The following is a 19,124-nucleotide window of genomic DNA, read 5'->3' on the forward strand; positions in this document are numbered from 1 at the left end:
AATAACAGCAACAACAACGATAAAACAACAAGGGCAAGAAAGGGAAAAAAAACTATAGGAGCAGTAGATTCATGGTATAGGCACTGAGCCCAAGCAATAACCCTGAGGTAATAATAATAATAATAACAGTAATAATAATAAATGACTGGATAAAGAAGTTATGAGATATATTACATTCAATAGATTACTACACTCTCATTTTAAAAGATGATAGTGTATCATCTGGGACAAAATGGATGGAATCAGAGCTTGATTTTTCAAAGTGAAATAAATAAAGAGATGAAAGACTGGATGGTTTCAATCATACTTAGAATCCAAATGACTCTATATTCACTTATAAAGCTTGGCAGTTTACTATTGTTCTTTTGGTTTGTACATAATACAAAAGGGATAAAAAATTCTTACACATTCTATCTCTCTTTGTGTTGGCCCAGATTAAAGAAGGGAATAATACATTTGCAATCTTAGAATATCAAGAAAAAATTAATTAGATAGAAATAACAAAAACCAACTTGAAAAGAAAGAAAGAAAGATAACCAGCTACCTCCTAGACTTTGTGAAACTATAGTGGTTATTATCAGGAAGAGGGTACACAGGATCTTTGGTGGTGGGTCGAGTGAGTTGTAGTATACATGCACATATACACATATGAAGTCACTAATAATGAAACATTATGGGAGGAGACATGTCAGCCAGGAGAATGTGTTAGGACCTGAGTATGAACCTTAGTGTCTACTTGGGAGCATCACTATGTGCAGAGGAAGTTTCATGAGGAGTGGAACTGTGTTGTTGTGTCTCTCCTTTTCTCTCCCTTATTCTTTCTCTTTCACAATCTGAGACTGAAAGAGAAAAAAGAAAAAAGTCTGGGAATGGTAGAATTATACAAGCATGAAGTTTTGGTGGTAAAAGGAAAAAAGGAAAGAAAAAGAAGAAAAACACTTTATAAAAGAAAATGATTTTCTTTATTCTTTTGGCTCCCATTAGACTAGTAAGCACGACCCTCTATCTGACACTGAGAATTGTGAGATTATGCTTTCTAAATCAGTTTATTTTCTGTTTTATTCATTGTCTCACTTAACAGACACACAGAAAACTAGATAGACTCATTCAACTTCATAAGATTTTCAGAAGAGCAGATGAGTCAAATATTGACTAAGTATGTGCAGAAGTGCAAGATGCTATCAGAAACGTTTAACAGGGAGTGACCTAGGGTATAGATCCAAGTATAGATCCAGGGGTTGGATAGTGACTCACCTTATAGAGTACACATATTAACATGTGTGAACACCTAGGTTTAAATTCTCAGTTCCTCTCTGAATCAGAGAAGCTTCACAAAAGTTAAAACAATGCTGCAGATTTCTCACTCTGTGTTTTATCTGTTGTAAAAGTTTTATTTATTTGCTTAGAAAGTTATCTACCAAAAGTGATAAGATGTTTATGTGGTAACCCAAAGCAGGAGTATGATTTAGTTGGAGAAGAGCAATTTCAAGTAGTAGGGGAAAAAAATCAATGACTGCAAAGGTTAATTTGATGTGTCAATTTGACTAGACTATAGTACTCAGTTACTCAATTAAACACTAATCTAGTTTTGCTGTGATGGTATTTTGTAGGTGTGATTAACAACTACTCTGAATTGATTGTAATTAAAGGAGATTTTCTTCAATAACTTGAATGTCCCATACAATCAGTTGATAGATCTTAGGAATTAAGATTTTTGTACTTGGATGTGGAATGAAGCTAAAATAAATAATACACTTCAAAATGCATAAATAACTTTCCAGGCAGGTTATAGATAAAAGCTGGAAGAATTTTAAGGCACATATTAGAAAAGGCTTAGATTATTTTAATGGGATTCTCAGTGAAAATGTAGATGTTAAAAGTGAGTCCCCCAAAGGGAATGAGGGACATGTTACTGGATACTGTAGGAAAGAAGATATTTAGTATAAAGTAACATAACATATGGCTGAATGTTGTATATAGTTGTATAGAAAGTAGAACTTGTAAGCATAATTTGAAATATTTTTCTGGGTATTTTATTCACTTTTTATTAGTGATTTAATATTGATTTATAAAATTACAACACAGTGGGTATTTCTGCACTATTCCCACCACCAGAATTCTGTATCCCCATTACTTCCACCGTAAGTTACACCAGTCCTCTTAAGGTTGCAGATATGAGTTAACAATTATTCTACAACAAACTCTCTGGCTATATTTCTACATATTTGCCTACTTTTTATGGTCTTATCTTCTCTTCCTTTCCAAGTCATACAGACAATTACTACTACATCTGTATGTCCCTTCCTTTTGCCTGTGCTTCTCTGGGTCCTGAGGGAGTTGGAATCAGAGCCCTCTGGTCATCCTTCCCTATCATTCCTCCCCTATAGGATGTATGAGTCAAAATTCTTATGGGGTGCAGAAAGTGGAGTTCTGGCTTCCACAACTGTTTCTCTGTTAGATGTGGGCATTGGCAGGTTGATCCATACCCCCAGTCTGTTTCTATCTTTCCTTAGAGGGGTAGGGCTCTGGAGAAGAGAGGTGCCAGGATACATTGGTGAGACCCAAGGAAGTCAGGATAGAATCATGATAGGTTTGCAACTTGGTGGCCAAAAGGTGGAAAGATATAAAGTGGGACACAATGACTAATAAGCAGGAACTAAAAGCTATGAGTAGAGCAGGAGAGATTAGGGACTATAGGTTGGAAAGAAGCTAGGAAGTCTGTTTTAGGTATGTTCTGAGGAGCCTATGACTATTGTAGTTTTTGCTTGAGTTTGATAGCTAACATGGAGTTGGACAAAAACATTGTCTGAGAAGATGATGTCAGAGTTAAGAAAAAGACTAGAAACTTAGATTAGGGCAGAGAGTAGCTCCCTATCTTGATAAGAAAATCTATGAGTCAAATAACTGTTCACCTCATACACCTGCAGGGCCCAAATATTTATATGCAACCATTTCCACAAAAATGTGGAGTTATAACCCACTTCCTCATTGCTAGCTTTAATAAAAATGCAAAGGTTATAACACTAATTGAGGAAGAAACTATAATGCAAAAAATAACTAGATGAGTTGGGTGTTCACTATCCATCTATACTAGAAAGAATATTATAATTAAGGAGGAATGCTTTGGACAAAAGACTAACGTCATAAGCAAGTTTTCATTAAATAGATTAGATATATTGTTCATGTATTTACTCATTATATCATCTTAAATCAAATATAGTGATAGAACTATTCAGAAAGAATCTATGGAAAATTACCCTTTCAAATGTATCAAACACCTTGACATACAAAAAAGACATACAAAAATTTTTTGGGAATATTATGTCAAAAGACATGTTACAAACTAGGATTGGAAGTGACAAAAATTGAATTTAATGCAAGACGATAAGTGAATTTACAGAACTGCACTGATTTGAGAGTAATAGAATTACCAAACTGCAAACATCTGCTACCACTCAATAAAAATTTTAAAAGTGAAGGAATGACTAGAAAATTAATGGAGCTACCATAATGGCACAGAGTATAGAGAAACCACATCCTGAGGTTGCATGAGTACAAAAACACCAGCTCACAGTTCCTTTATATAAAGATCACAAAGCCAAAAGCCACTAAGATCTGTCTGTTTTAATAATTTTCATTAATTTAGTTTCTTTATAACCATTACTACTGATTCAGTGCAACCTGTTTTCACAGGCTCTAAGGCAGAACATATAATATACTATATTATTACTTTATATTTTATTATATATATAATATATAATTGGTTGCATAAGGTTTACTAAATTGACATGATTTACCTAGATTCCTGTTTTCATTTCCTAAGTAAAAACTTTCCAAAGATTTCCTATAATCTAGTCAATCAAATGATTTTTTTTTTAATTATAGATGATTATTAGAGATAGTATAGTATGTTTTGATAGCCATTACATTCTGTTGCTAAAAGGAAAAATCTGATCTATGAATCTTGGTTTCCTGATATTTACTCTTCAACACTACTTGTTTTCTTTACAAGTTCATACCCTTGCCTCAACCCTATTCTCCTCACTCAACATATCCAAACCCTCCATGCATTTCATAGTCAGTTTGCTTTTCAAAATCTTCTCAGCAAATTAAAAAGCTTCTGCACAACAAAAGAAACCACCACCCAAACAAAGAGACTCCTCACAGAATGGGAGATCTTTATATGCCATATATCAGAAAACAAGCTAAAACTAAAATATATGAAAAGCCCACCAAACTCAGCAACAAAAAAAAAAGTGACTCTATCCCAAAATGGAGAGATGGTATGAACATAATATCCATCACATAAGAGATCCAAAGGGCAGAAAACATATTTAAAAAATGCTCCAAATCATTGGCTGTCAGAGAAATTCAAATAAAGACAACGAGATACCACTTCACTCCTGTGAAAATGTCCTACATCAGAAAATGTAGCCGCAACAAATGCTGGAGAGGTTGTGGGAATGTAAATTGGTCCAGCCCCTGTGGAGAACAGTCTGGAGAACTCTCAGAAGGTTAGGAGTGGACCTACCCTATGACCCTGAAATTCCTTTCCTGGGGATATATCCTAAGGAACCAAACACACCCATCCAAAAAGATATGTGTATACCTATGTTCATAGCAGCACAATTTATAATAGCTAACACCTGGAAGCAACCCAGGTGTCCAACAACAGATGAGTGGCTGAGTAAGTAGTAGCATATGTACACAATGGAATACTACTCAATATTAAAGTTGGGGATTTCACTTTCTTCACCTTATATTGATGGAATCAGGTCAAGTGAGATAAATCAGAAACAAAAGAATGAATATGGGATAATCTCACTCATAGACAGACATTAAAAAATACTACTATGACACCAACCTGATTTCCGTGGGCAGGTGACCTCACCAGTGTGTCCTGGAACTCCATCTTCCCAGAGTACTACCCCACTAGGGAAAGATAGAGACAGGCTGGAGGTATGGATCCACCTGTCAACGTCTATTTCCAACTGAGAAGCAATCATCACAGAAGCCAGACCTCAGACCTTCTGTGTTCCACAGAGATCTTTGGTACATAGTCCTAAAGGAAGAAAGAATAGGGAAACTTCTAATGGAGGGGATGGGATATGGCACTCTAGTGGTGGAAACAGTGTGTAACTGTACCCCTCTTATCTCACAATCTCACAGATGATTATTGATCCATTAATAATAATAATAATAATAATAATAATAATAATATTAATAATAATAAAGGAGTTGAAAAAATTAGAAAACACAAGCAGAACTTGGACTGGGTTTGATATAGTATACTACAGTAAAAGACTTTGGGCTTGGGGGAAGGGTTCATGTCCCAGAACATGAAGGCAGAGGAGGATTTAAAGGGGATTGAATTGTATGCATATACAAACTACTGTGTTTTACTGTTGACCATAAATCATTAGTCTCCCCAATGAATAAAAAAAAAAAATCCCATGTTACTCCAGTCTCCCTGGATCTATTTCATGCTGCTTAAAGTCAAAATTAAGTTTTTAATTATTATGTGATTATTTCATGCATTTGAATCTTATCTCTTAACTAGCCATGAACAACTTGAGGACTTATATTTTATTAATTATATTTTTGCTAGTATCAAATTTCAGAGAATAAAGCAACAAATGTTACAAAAGTTATAAATATTATGACTAAAAGCCGAAGGGTGCTGAAAAGAATTTCTGAATCAACAGGAAGTCCTTTTTCAAATTTCACTTGTTCATTCTGTTTCTGGAAATAAATCCAAAGAAGTCACCCTCAAAGCACAGCTCTCAAACTCACACATCATGATGATCTAGAATGATGTTTAAATACAATGTCCCAGGATTGCAAGAGAAACTAAAGGCCTTGGCACATGTAACTTTTACTAAGTCAAACACGTAGTTCTGACACTAAAAATTGTAAGATTAATCTTGAGAAATAATGCTCTAAAGATAATTAATGGAACTAGATGTCATGGGATGTTAAGATTAAGCCTGTTCTCAGATAATCTTCCACTCCCTATAAATTATATTCTGGAAATCTGTGTCTCTCTTTCTGATTTCAGTATTTCTAAAGACTCACTTGATAATCTAACCTTAGACTTACAATATTATATATATATATATATATATATATATAAACATTTTTCAATGAAAAGAGGTTATGAAGTAGTGTGCTCTTATTCTATTTTATAGGTGATTGAACTATGACACACAGAAGTGAAATAATTTTTTCAAAGGACATAGACCATAGATGTATTAGAAAGAAACAGAAACACAGATAATCAAGACCCAAAGTCTGTACTCTGGCTATGAAAACACCATTGCAGTGTCCTGCTGAATGGATTGTACATTTCAAAAACATATTATTATTAATTAGTGATTTACAAGATTATAATAGGGGTATAGTTCCTCACAACTTATAGTACCAAAGTTCTATATATATCCTCTTTCCCCATCCCCCTCAAAGATAACTAGAGTCTCCCAAGGTCTTAGAGACAGGCTGGCTACATTTTTTTTTTGAAAATTCATGTGTTTCCATTCTTTACATTACAAACACGAGTATAACTATCTTCCACTTCCTTTCTTACTTCAAGAAGTATAATCACCTCCAGTTCCACCTACTTTGTCCCCAAGGACACAATATTTTCTTTTCATAATTGTAGTATATGGACTATATATTTTAAGTTTATGACATACTCCCCCCACCAGTAGTTATTGTCAACAGAAGAATAAGTATTTGGTATCTATTATTTGTCAGGTACTATGATTGATACTAGGTATGCGATCCATAAAGATTTTCCATCTATTCCTGCCTTCAAAAAGCCTGTCTTGTGGCAAATGCAGGTAAATAAACAAACATATCACCACACATATTGATAAGTACTACAACTGGGGCCAAGGACAAGCTAATAGACCCAGTGAGACTGCTCATTGGATGGTGTGCCCCTTTACTGTGTCCGGGACCCAAGTTTGAGCACAGCCCCTATCACATTGAAGGAAGCTTTGATGTTGTGGTATCTTTCACTTTATCTACCTTTTTTTACATGGAAATAAAAAGAGGTTATAAGAGTATATGGGAAAAGCATCTACCTTAATTTTAGGTACTAGAAAAACTTCTCAAAGAAAATGCCATTAAAGTTGAAATCTGGGAGAAATTTAAGCAAGGTAATGTGCTTACAACACCAATGATAGTTGTGCGAAAATTAATATTGGAGAGTATAATAGTCCAAAGTAATACTATGTAAGAAAAATAACTTGGGACAAAAGAAAATTTCTGTACTTTCAGGGAATTCAAGTAGTCCATTATGAAGCACAGTAAATGAATGTAAACAACAATAAGAATGAAGAGAACTTAATACAGTTTTTTTCTTGTATTCTTGTCTTAATTCTTACTTTAAGACATTTACTCAAAAGGTGAGGGAGATAGCATAAAGTTTATGCAAAAAGACTTTCATGTCTGGGGCAACGAAAGTCCCAGGTTAAATCCCCCAGTATCCCAAACTGAGCAATTGTCTGGTAAAAACTAATAAACCAACAAACAAAAAAATCTACTCAAAGTCTTGATCACTCTTCATGCCTAGTTGTTTACTTTGAAGTTATTCTGGCCCATTCTTCTTCTTCTAGAGTTTGTCCTTCTTCCGTAGCCAGTCAACAGCATCAGGTTGAGCCTGATGTAAAGTTTTGAGACCTCCTTTGAATCTGGAGAGGTGGCAGTCATTGACTATGTGGGTCATAGTCTGTCTGTAGCCGCAGGGGCAGTTCGGGTCGTCTCTGGCTCCCCAGCGATGGAACATAACGGCGCACCGGCTATGGCCTGTTTGATAGCGATTGAGGAGGGTCCAATCATAACGTGCTAGGTCAAAGCTGGGTTGACACTTGCAGGGGTCTGTGATGAGGTGATTGTTCTTTACCTCAGCTGACTGCCAACTCTGTTTCCAAGAGTCTGGAACAGAGAAGTTCAGTGTAGGCGTAGGGGACCAGATTGGGTGATGAGACGTCAAGCGTTGGACAGGGTGGGCGAAGATATCCACGTATATTGGCAGGTGCGGTGGAGCGTAGATGTGGGAAATGAACTTAGATGATGTCGCATCCCGACAAATATCTGGTGGGGCGATGTTGCTAAGAACTGGCAGCCATGGAACTGGGGTGGAACGGATGGCTCCAGAAATTATCCTCATGGAGGAATATAATTTGGAATCAACCAAGTGGACATGGGGGCTATGGAACCATACTGGGGCACAGTATTCTGCAGTGGAATAGCATAATGCCAGAGATGACGATCGTAGTGTGGAAGCGCTCGCGCCCCATAAGGAGCTGGCCAGTCTTGCAATGATGTTATTCCTCGCGCCCTCCTTTGCTGCAGTTTTTATGAGATGTTCGTGAAATGACAGAGTGCGATCCAGAGTAAGTAACGCCAAGATAGACTGGCTGGGCTTCATGCCAGATTCTCGTATCGTCAAGCTGCACATTAAGCTCACGCGAGGCCGAGGCACGGTGTAGATGGAAAACAGATGATACTGTTTTTGCAGTACTAGGGATTAGTCGCCATTTTTTACAGTAATCAGATATCAGAGACATGTCTTTCGTGTTTCCTCGAGGATGTCAAACTTGGATGCCTGAGTTGCACAGCAGATGTCATCGGCGTAGATGAACTTCCTTGAAGAAGTTTCTGGGAGGTCATTGATGTAAATATTAAATAGCGTAGGAGCCAGAACAGAGCACTGGGGGAGGCCACTTGAGACAGGTCTCCATCTGCTAGACTTGTCACCCAGATGCACCCGGAATATTCTGTTTTGGAGAAGAAATGATATAGTGTTGGCCACCCATGGAGGCAGGCATCTTGAGATCTTGACTAGGAGACCACGGTGTCAGACCGTGTCATAGGCTGCTGTGAGATCAACAAAGACAGCACCTGTCTTTAAATTCTTCTGGAATCCATTTTCAATGTAAGTTGAGAGGGCCAGGGCTTGTTCGCAGGTAGATCTTCCTGGGCGGAAACCAGCTTGGGCGGGTGATAGGAATTTCTCTGTAAGATGAGAAATACGTGACAGAAGCAGCCTCTCAAGGAGTTTGTAACACACGGAGAGGAGAGAAATTGGTCTATAGCTAGCAGCCAGTGTTGGGTCTTTCTTTGGTTTCAAAACCGCTATAATCTTCGCACGACACCAAACTTTGGGCATAGACTCAGATTCCAAGATGTGGGACAGGAATGAAGCGAGCCACTTCTTTCTGGCCCATGAAACAGGGTTAATACAATCCTGGTGGCTGAGAAAAGTTCATTTTTAGACTTGTTTACTGAAATTAATACCTGCTACTTGATTGGTTAGCATAATAAATGGATATTTTATTTCTAGGCATACTCAGGCATACAACCAAAAATAATCTGGTTCAAAACCAAAAACCAAAAACATCAGAGGTTTTAGAACTCTAGGATTATACATATATACATATATATGTGTGTGTATGTATGTAAAAAAATAAAACCTTAATCAAATACTTGAAGTTATTTTCTCTTATTTTATTTTATTTATAAAAAGGAAACACTGACAAAACCATAGGATAAGAGGGGTATAACTCCACACAATTCTCACCACCAGAACTCTGCATCCCATCCCCTCCCTTGACAGTTTTCCTATTCTTTTTTGGTTGTGTCCCTGTCTGCTTTTGGTATTAGAGTGATGTTGGCTTCATCTGGGAGTATGAGTCCAAGGTCATTATGGGATGCAGAAGGTGGAAGGTCTGGCTTCTGTAATTACTTCCCCATTGAACATGGGCGTTGACAGGTCGATCCATACTCGCAACCTACCTCTCTCTTTCCCTAGTGGGGCTGGGTTCTGAGAAATTGGAGCTCCAGGACACACTGATGGGGTTGTCTGTCCAGGGAAGTCTGGTTAGCATCATGCTAGCATCTGGAACCTGGTGAAATACTTGAAATTTTGAATATGTCTTGCCGGTTATTAAAAAAACACTTCTAATTTATAGTTAAGAACTGTCATTTTTAATCTTCGTTAATAAGCACAGAGCAATGAAGATGGATCACTATATTAATAAAACAGAATTATTATGTGCTATTAATACAGGACAGCAATAAAATCAGATCAGGAAAATTAAGCACTCTAGTATCCTATAATTTATGTCAAGGTAATGTCCTATTTGGATACCAGATTCTGGCTTCAGAAATGAAGTAGAACAAGAATTCAAAACAAGGGCATGAGTGAATAAATTTGGTTTATGGAGAATACTGAGAGTTCTTTGATCAATTTTAAAGACTAATCACTTGAGGAATGCAATTTGAAATAAAAATTAATCCTATTTTCAACTCTGACACCATCTCCTCAGACAATACCTTTAGCCCACTTGTATGTTAACTGTTGGGCTCAGATAAAAAATTAGTAAAGTCAGGGGACCCTTAGAATATATCTAAAATAGACCTACTAGCCTTTTCTAAAATCTCACCTACTATAGTCTTATCTTTAGATCCCTGACTGTTAAAACAATTTATTCTGCTTTATATCATAATGCTTTTCAACCACCAAGTTGCAGATACTACCATGACATCAACCTGGTTTCACTGAGCAGATGATCTATAGAATGTACCCTGGAACCCCAAGTATCCAGAGCCCTGCCCCGCTAGGGAAAGATGGAACCAGACTGGGAATATGAATCTACCTGACAAAGCCCATGTTTACTGGAGAAGCAATTACAGATTAATAATTAATAATCCTGTGTCCATATTCACAGAGGGATAAAGAATAGGAAAGCTTCCAATGGAAGGGTTGGGATATGGAACTCTGGTGGTGAGAATAGTATGGAATTGTACTCATCTTGTCCTAAGGTATTGTCAATCATTATTAAATCAATAATAAAAAAAAAGAAATGAGAGGTTAATAATGCTTTGTTTTCTCTGTCTCTCTTAATCATACATATTTACTCAATGTCACATAATAAATGATTTTCTGTGTCCAGTAGTAGCGCAGTGGGTTAAATCCACATGGCGTGATGCACAAGGACCAGCTTAATGATCCCGGTTTGAGACTCTGGCTCCTCACTTGCTGGGGGTTGCTTCACAGGCAGTAAGGCTAGACTACAGGTATCTATCTTTCTCTTCCCCACTCGTCTTCTCCGCCTCTCTCTATTTCTCGCAGTCCTATCCAACAACAGCAATGGCAACAATAACAACAACAACAACAACAAAGGCAACAAAATGGGAAAAAAAAGCCTCCAGGAGCAGTAGATTCATAGTGTAGGCACCAAGCCCCAGCCATAATCCTGGAGACAAAAAGAAAAAAAACTGCGTAAATTTTGACTACTATATCTGTCATACTAGAATTATAAAATAGAAAACCGTTCATTAGTTTAACAATTTACTGAAAAGTGTAGAAAACAAATATTTTGGTATTACGGAGGTAACTTTTAGAAAATAGCAATTTTTTCAAAGGGATGAATTTGGACTGATTTAAATTCAGAAGCTGGAACAGAGCTCCTACAGCTAACACCCAAACTTCTGAGGCTGAAAAGACGTTTGCCTAAAGATGGAATCTTCCAAGTTTAGAAGAGGGGAGAGAAGAGCTTAAAGGTCCAGATTTCTAGGTATGTGGAAAAAAATCTCTCCTTCCAGCAGCTCTCCAGTCTTCCTCTTTTATCCCTTTTGTGTAAACTAAAGAGTGTCAGTTCTGAGTCGGCAAAGGAGAATGGAGGTGAATAAAATGGAAGCACCAGCATCACAAAGCAGAATATAGGAGGGAAGGGTTGGATAGCTTCACACCTGTCTCAACTATCCAAAGGGTAAATCGGATGAGAAAATAAAGGAGCAAAGAAAAAAGAAACAGAGGAATGAATCATTTATTTAGTTAAGAACCTTAATTTATTATAGTGCATTACAATACATATATTCTCCAAAATTAGACAGAAGCTGAAGTTTATTAGTCATATCATGTTTAAATCCATGAGGGAAGTTTTCTATTTAGAGAAATCCTATAGCAAATTGTTTTTGCAAGACAAATAATCACCCATAAATTTAACTGGTGCATAAATCATAATTTGTTTAAGCAAATTAGGTCTATATTGCCAAATATAAGATTCATCATTTTAGAATTCATAATACCTACTTGATTCACAAAGGACTTTCACAAAATATGATAATACAAAATGTTGAGATAGCAAAATTTTTTTCCTTGGTAAGATGATGAAGTCCTATGTTCCCTAAATTCCAACCTGGTCTAACTTTAATGATATAGAAAAGATTGATAGGGGGCCGGGTGGTGGTGCACCTGGTTGAGTACATATGTTACAATGTGCAAGGACCTGGGTTTGAGCTCCTGGTCCCTGCCTGCAGGGGGAAAGCTTTGCAGGTGGTGAAGCAGTGCTGCAGGTATTTCTCCCTTTCTATCACCCTCTTACTTCTTGATTTATGGCTAAATAAATAAAGATAATTTTTTAAAAATTAAAGAAAATAATTTCTTCATGTAAAAAATAGAAAAGATTGATAAAGAAAAATTTTAAATTCAGAGAAAGTTAGGAAAACATATTTGGGGCTGTGTGTGTGTATGTGTATAGGCGTCAGTGAGATAGGTGTAATGAATTCTCCTATAATACAAGTTTATATACTTCCGAAGAAGAGCGGATTATAGTCGAATACTAATAATGCTATTTTACTTCACTGTATAATGGTTCTGGGTATAACTTTATTTTTATTTCCTTCCTCATTACCATGACAAGTTGAATAACAACAACAACAATAAAATACACCGGTCAAATACCACCACAGCTATAGCATAGCAAGTCCAGCTGGAATGTAGAACATCTAATAACTTATCTAAACAATGTATCAATCACCTGAACATTTCCCCTACTTTCCTCCACTCCCTCCACAAATGAAAGTTAAATAGTTACACAGGTAGGCTAATCAGGCAAGACCGAGGCCCTGATTGATCTGTCTGATTATTCTGTCACTCAGATAGAGTTCCAGCCCCCTTAAAAACAAACAAAAAACACCCTTTGTGCTGGCTAGCTTCGCAGAACTCAGTTCAGTCTTTATTGATGAGGAATGCAGTGCAAGCTAGCTATTCTCTAATCACAAAGCTGTCCTATATATCTCCTGAGGTGAAAGTGTCAGGAAGAGGAAGTACGTAGAATAGGGGGTGGGGAGAAGGAAAAAGCTTGGGAACCAGTGGGGATTAATCCAGTGCTGGCAAAACAATGATTATGTAAATAGACCACAAGCAATGCAACAGAAAGGGTCTTAGAAGCAGAATTTGGAAGCAGACCAACACCTTTGCTACAGGGAAAATATCCTCCTATTCCCATGAGCATGGACTGGAAGAATTAATATCATGAAAATGAATATTCTCCTCAGAGACATTTACAAATTTAATGGGATACCCATCAAAGTCCCACCAAGTTTCTTCAAAAGAATAGAACAAAAACTACAGTCATTTATGTGGAATCATAAAACACCTAGAATTGCCAAAACCATCTTGAAGAAAAGAAACAGAAATGGTGATATCACACTCCCAGATCTCAAATTATATTAGAAGGCCATCATCATCAAAAAAGCCTGGTATTGGAACAAAAATAGGTACACAGACCAGGGGAACAGATTTGAAAGTCCAGAACTAAACCCCCACACCTATGGACATATAATTTTTTACAAGGGGGCCCAAAGTATTAAATGGAGGAAGAAAGTTCTCTTCAATAAATGGTGCTGGAAAAAATGGGTTGAAACATGCAGAAGAATGAAACTGAACCATTTTATCTCACCAGAAACAAAAGTCAACTCCAAATGGACAAAGGACATGATTGTTAGACCAGAAACTATCAAATACTTAGAGGAAAACACTGGTGCAACACTTTCTCACCTAAATCTCAGGGACACCATTGATGATACAAACCAATTGCAAGGAGAACTAAAATAAAAATCAATGGGACTATATCAAATTGAAACTATCACACAAAGAGATCCTTCACATAATGGGAGAAAATATTCATATACCACATAATAGACAAGAGGCTAATAACCAAAATATATAAAGAACTCACCAAACTTAGCAACAAAAACAAATGACCCTATCCAAAAATGGGCAGAGGACATGAACAAAATATTCACTAGAGAAGAGACCCAAAAAAGCTAACAAACACACACAAAAAATTGCTCTGGTCACTGATTGTCAGAGAAATGCAAATAGAGACAACATTGACATACCACCTCACCCCTTGAGAGTGGCATACATCAAAAATGATAGCCGCAACAAATGCTAGAGAGCTTGTGGGAACAAAGGAACTCTGCTGGTGGGAATGTAAATTGGTCCAACCTCTGTGGAGAGCAGTCTGGAGAACTCTCAGAAGGCTAGAAATAGATCTCCCATATGACCCAGTAATTTCTCTCCTAGGGACATATCCTAAGGACTCCATAACACCCAATCAAAAAAGCAGCACAGTTCATAATAGCTAAAACCTAGATGCAACCTGCCAGGCTAGCTTTGCGGGAGAGAGAGACTAGGAACTCGTGGTGGAGCGGGAACACAATGCAACGCCTTTATTGATCAGAGACAACCTTTATATCTTTTGAAATGGAAGTGGCAAGTCGGAAAAGGAAATGGCTGGGAAAGGGGGTGGAGAAAAGGAAAGAGCACGAAGGCAGTTTTAACTGGTGGGTTAACTAATACCCTGCAGGCAGGGCAGGTTTAGAGGTAGTAAGAAGATATATCAGGCAAAACAATGATTATGTGAATAGACCATACTATTATCAATGCAGCATGGAGCAAGGAGAGCTGGTTTAATGCCCAACACAACCCAGGTGCCAAACAACAGATGAATGGTTGAGAAAACTGTGATATATATACACAATGGAATTGTGTATTGGTATATATACACAATGGAATTGTGTATATACACAATGGAATTGTATACACAATATAAATTAGAATTTATATTGTGTATAATTGTGTATATATTGTGTATAATTGTGTATATGTTGGAATATATATTGTGTATATATTGGAATACTACACAGCTATTATGTATACTACACAGCTATTAAGAGCAATGACCCCATCTTGGATGGAGCTAGAAGGAATTATTTTAACTGAGATAAATCAGAAAGACAAAGATGAGTCTGGGATGATCCCACTCATGAACAGAAGTTGAGAAAGAAGAACAGAAAGGGAAACTCAAAGCAAGATCTGACTGAGTTTGGAGTAGGGCACCCACTGTACCAAAGTAAAAATCTCTGGGTGGAGGGTGAGGGTGTATGCTCAGCTTCACTAGGGGGTGGGGTTGGGTGCAGAATTTTGGTGGTGGGATTGGTGTTAATATACACTCCTATTAACTTAGAGTCTCATAAATCACTATTCAATTTATGAAAGAGGAAAAATGTATTGAATGTCTCAGACATTTTGTTGCATAGACCATAGCTGTGAGTATATGTTTTGTAAATCTAAGCACTTACAAATTGGTAATCAGATTGAATTTTAACACTGAGCTCAAATTGTTAATACACTTCTAATAATGACTTGTTCTTGGAAATAGTTAATGCTCTAAAAGCTTAGACTAGGGAGAACAGAAGCAACTGGTGGTATTCCTTTATAAGATACAGCTATAAGTAAATAGCATAAAATAACATAAATTATGGTGAGGTCTTGTATGTTACATCAAATTCTAACAACAGGATTTTCAAAGTTAACCTAATTGACAAATGATTTGGTTATAGCTACATTATCTATTTCTTGCCTTCTTAAACCCTAAGACAGCAGGAATCTTCCCCTTCTCTATAAAGCCCATATTTCTCCCAGTCCTGAAACTTCTATGGTGGAGCTCACTTTCCTGCATGCTTCTCCCAATTCATACCAACTGATACTGCATCTGCTGATCCTAGCCCAGTCAGTGCAACCAGTACCACCTCAGCATGTTTCAGTTCAGATTGCATCCAGAGATGTCAGGCATGGAATGTGAACCCACCAGCTTCATTACTCTGCCACCAGTTTCCAGATGCTACCTGGATGCCAACTGGACTTCCAGGGCAGACGACCCCATCAATATGTCCTGCAGCTCTGCTTCCTCAGAGCCCAGTCCCATCAAGGAAAAAGAGAGATAGGCTGAGAGTATGGATTGACTAGCCAACACCCATGTTCAGAGGGGGAAGCAATTACAGAAGCCAGACCTTCCACCTTCTGCATCTCATAGTGATCCTGAGTCTATACTCCCAGAAGGATAAAGAATAGGAAAGCTATCAGGGGATGGGATGGGATACAGAGTTCTGGTGGTATGAATTGTGTGGAACTGTACCCCTCTTATCTTATAGTCTTGTCAGTGTTTCAATTTCATAAATAAAATTTTTGAAAAAATTGAATTAAAAATTTAAATAAAAAAATAATAATTAGGATTAAGTACTTAAATGTTGAAGAATTGTGAAGGTGGTTAAAATTTCAATATATTTCCATGATCATTTGAAAAGGACATTTTCTGAATCCTAAAACAAATACAAAAAATAAACTATAATAACAAAAAATGGTGAATTGGACCAACCAAAAAAAAATTTGTGGTTAGTATAAGATAGGTCATGTAAACAAAAGCAGATACTTACAGAGTTTAAAAGTAAAGGCATGCTAATGTCTGGGTTATAAGTGAAACTCAAGGGGGAGTTGGGCTCAGTGGGTTAAGCACATGTGGTGTGAAGCACAAGGACTGGCATAAGGATCCCAGTTGAGACCCTGGCTCCCTACCTGCAGGGGATTCTCTTCACAGTCAGTGAAGGAGGTCTGCAGGTGCCTATCTTTCTCTACCCCTTTCTGTCTTCCCCATCTCTCTCCATTTCTCTTTGTCTTACCTAACAATGACAACATCAATAACAACAACAATAACTACAACAACAATGAAAAAAACAAGGGCAAAAAAAGGGAAAATAAATATAAAAAAATTTTTAAATAAGTGAAAGTCAATAAAGAAAAAACAGAAATGTGTCAAGATACAACACAGAAATAAATCACTATAAATGCTTATCAAAGAAAATAAAACTAAAATATGAATGAAGTGGAAGGGGCCAGGTGATGTAGCACCTGGTTGATCACACATATTGCAGTGCACAAGGATCCAGGCTGAAGACATTGGACCTAACCTACAGTAGTTGAACTTGATAAAAAATAAATAATGAACTTGTTAAAAAATAAAGTGTTAAATAAGAGCTGACTTTTTAATTTAATTTAATTTTATTTTATTTTTGCCTCCAAGGTTATTGCTGGGGGAAGAGTGCCTGCACTATGAATTCACTGCTTCTGGAGGCTGTATTTACCTTTATTTTGCCCTTGTTATTTATTGTTGTGGTGGTTGTTATTATTGTTGTCACTACTGTCATTGTATAAGACTGAGAGAAATTGAGAGAGGAGGGGAAGACAGGAGGGAGAGAAAGATAGATATCTGAAGACCTATTTTACTACTTGTGAAGGGACCCCCCCAGCATGTGGGGAGCCGTGGGTTTGAACCGGGATCCTTATGCTGGCCCATGTGCACTTAACCTGCTGCGCTACCACCCAACCTTGCAATAAAAACAGACATTTACATACTCCTTTATACACTACTGGTGGAAATATTCTGGCCTGGCCATTCTAGAAATAAATCTTATAAAGCCTAATGAAAACAAGGCCAAATGTTATGTGTACTAGAACTCAATAGTCCTACTCCCAGAGATACAACTTAATTGATAGAGCATTATATGCATGTAGTCACCTTTTTATAGGTTATGACTTGATAACCTGTAATTCTGTATAGCTTCTAGGGTCTAGAAGTTTGAATAATAATATGAGAAATTTAAGAATACATCATTGGACTTTAAAAAATAATAATTACTATATTTTAATACATTTATTTTACTTTTAGCTGTATGATCACACTACAAAAGACACACATACAATCACACAAGAGATTATTTTAAATTCATTAGAAAGGATGATTATGGGAAGTGAGAAGAGAAAATGGCATTAGTAAAATCAGAAAAAAGTAAGCTAAGTGCACATGTTACCATGCACAAAGACCAGGGTTTGAGCTCCCACCACCTACCTGTAGAGGGAATGCTTCACAAGAAATGAAGCAGGTCTGCAGATGTCTCTCTTCCTTTCTCCCTGTATATCGCTCCCTCCCTTCTCAATTTCTCCCCATCCTATCCAATTAAAAACAATAAATAGAAAGGGGGGGGATGGCTATTGTAAGGAGTGGATTCATAATGCCAGCACAGAGCCCCAGCACTAACCCTGGTGGCAGAAAAAAAAAAGAAGAAGAAAGAAGGAAGGAAGTTGGAAGGAAGGAAGGAAGGAAGGAAGGAAGGAAGGAAGGAAGGAAGGAAGGAAGGAAAGAAAGAAGGAAGGGAAGGAAGGATGTAAGGAGTGAAGAAAAATTAAAATCTTTGTGTGGACTGATGGTTTGAGCAGGTCCAAAACTAAAGAGGATTTATTTGAGCTTCCATACTGTAGAGGAACATTCAGACTAGGTGTCCAATAACTTCAGGCTTAATGTATAACTCAATACCTAGAGAATTTTGTACTCAGTGAGTTGTCTGAAAATTCCTCAGAGAAGGAAGAAGAGTCAAAGAACAACAGCTCTCATAGTCCATAGCTCTAGGACTGTGGTGACCCCAGCAGGAGTTTGGGACTATTAGCATACAAATGACCTCACCCTAGGGAGGTACTTCAGAGAAGGGACTGTATAAAAGCAAGGGACATTGAGCACTTGACTCTTTTTGCCTGAGGCTTCTTCTCCTGGTCATAGTGATGCTCCAGGAAGTGGTGCTACAGGCATCCACCCGCCATGTCTACTTCTTCTGGGAACCGACCCCTCTACAGCCATGAGCAACCTTTACCAGAGCTTATAATTGTTTATCTTATGGGACTAAACTTTGATAACCATATTCAGACTTTATAGACATAGCATACACTTAACCCTTGATGATAAGTGTTTGTTTTGCCTTTTACCTGTTTCACCCTAATAGACCGTGTATTGTTTAAACCAGTTCCCAGCTCTCACTGTGAATCTTTTTACTCGAGCAAGCAGCCCCAACCCCCAATCCCCCTATTAAGTTAAATAACAACATAGGACAAAATTGTAGTCCTTTGTATCAGAGAGAAAAATGGTAATTTACTGACC

At 37.3% G+C, this 19,124-nt stretch overlaps 1 non-coding gene across 1 annotated transcript; it reads left to right on the forward strand.

Annotated features, from left to right (window-relative positions):
• Nucleotides 1-324: 324 nt before the first annotated feature.
• LOC132541627 (small nucleolar RNA SNORA31) lies at nt 325-455 on the forward strand. The gene has a single exon (XR_009552758.1). It is a non-coding gene; the product is annotated as a small nucleolar RNA SNORA31 (small nucleolar RNA).
• Nucleotides 456-19,124: the final 18,669 nt, after the last annotated feature.

This window comes from Erinaceus europaeus, chromosome 11 (genome assembly GCF_950295315.1).
Source record: "Erinaceus europaeus chromosome 11, mEriEur2.1, whole genome shotgun sequence".
NCBI classification, from domain to species: Eukaryota; Metazoa; Chordata; class Mammalia; order Eulipotyphla; family Erinaceidae; genus Erinaceus; species Erinaceus europaeus.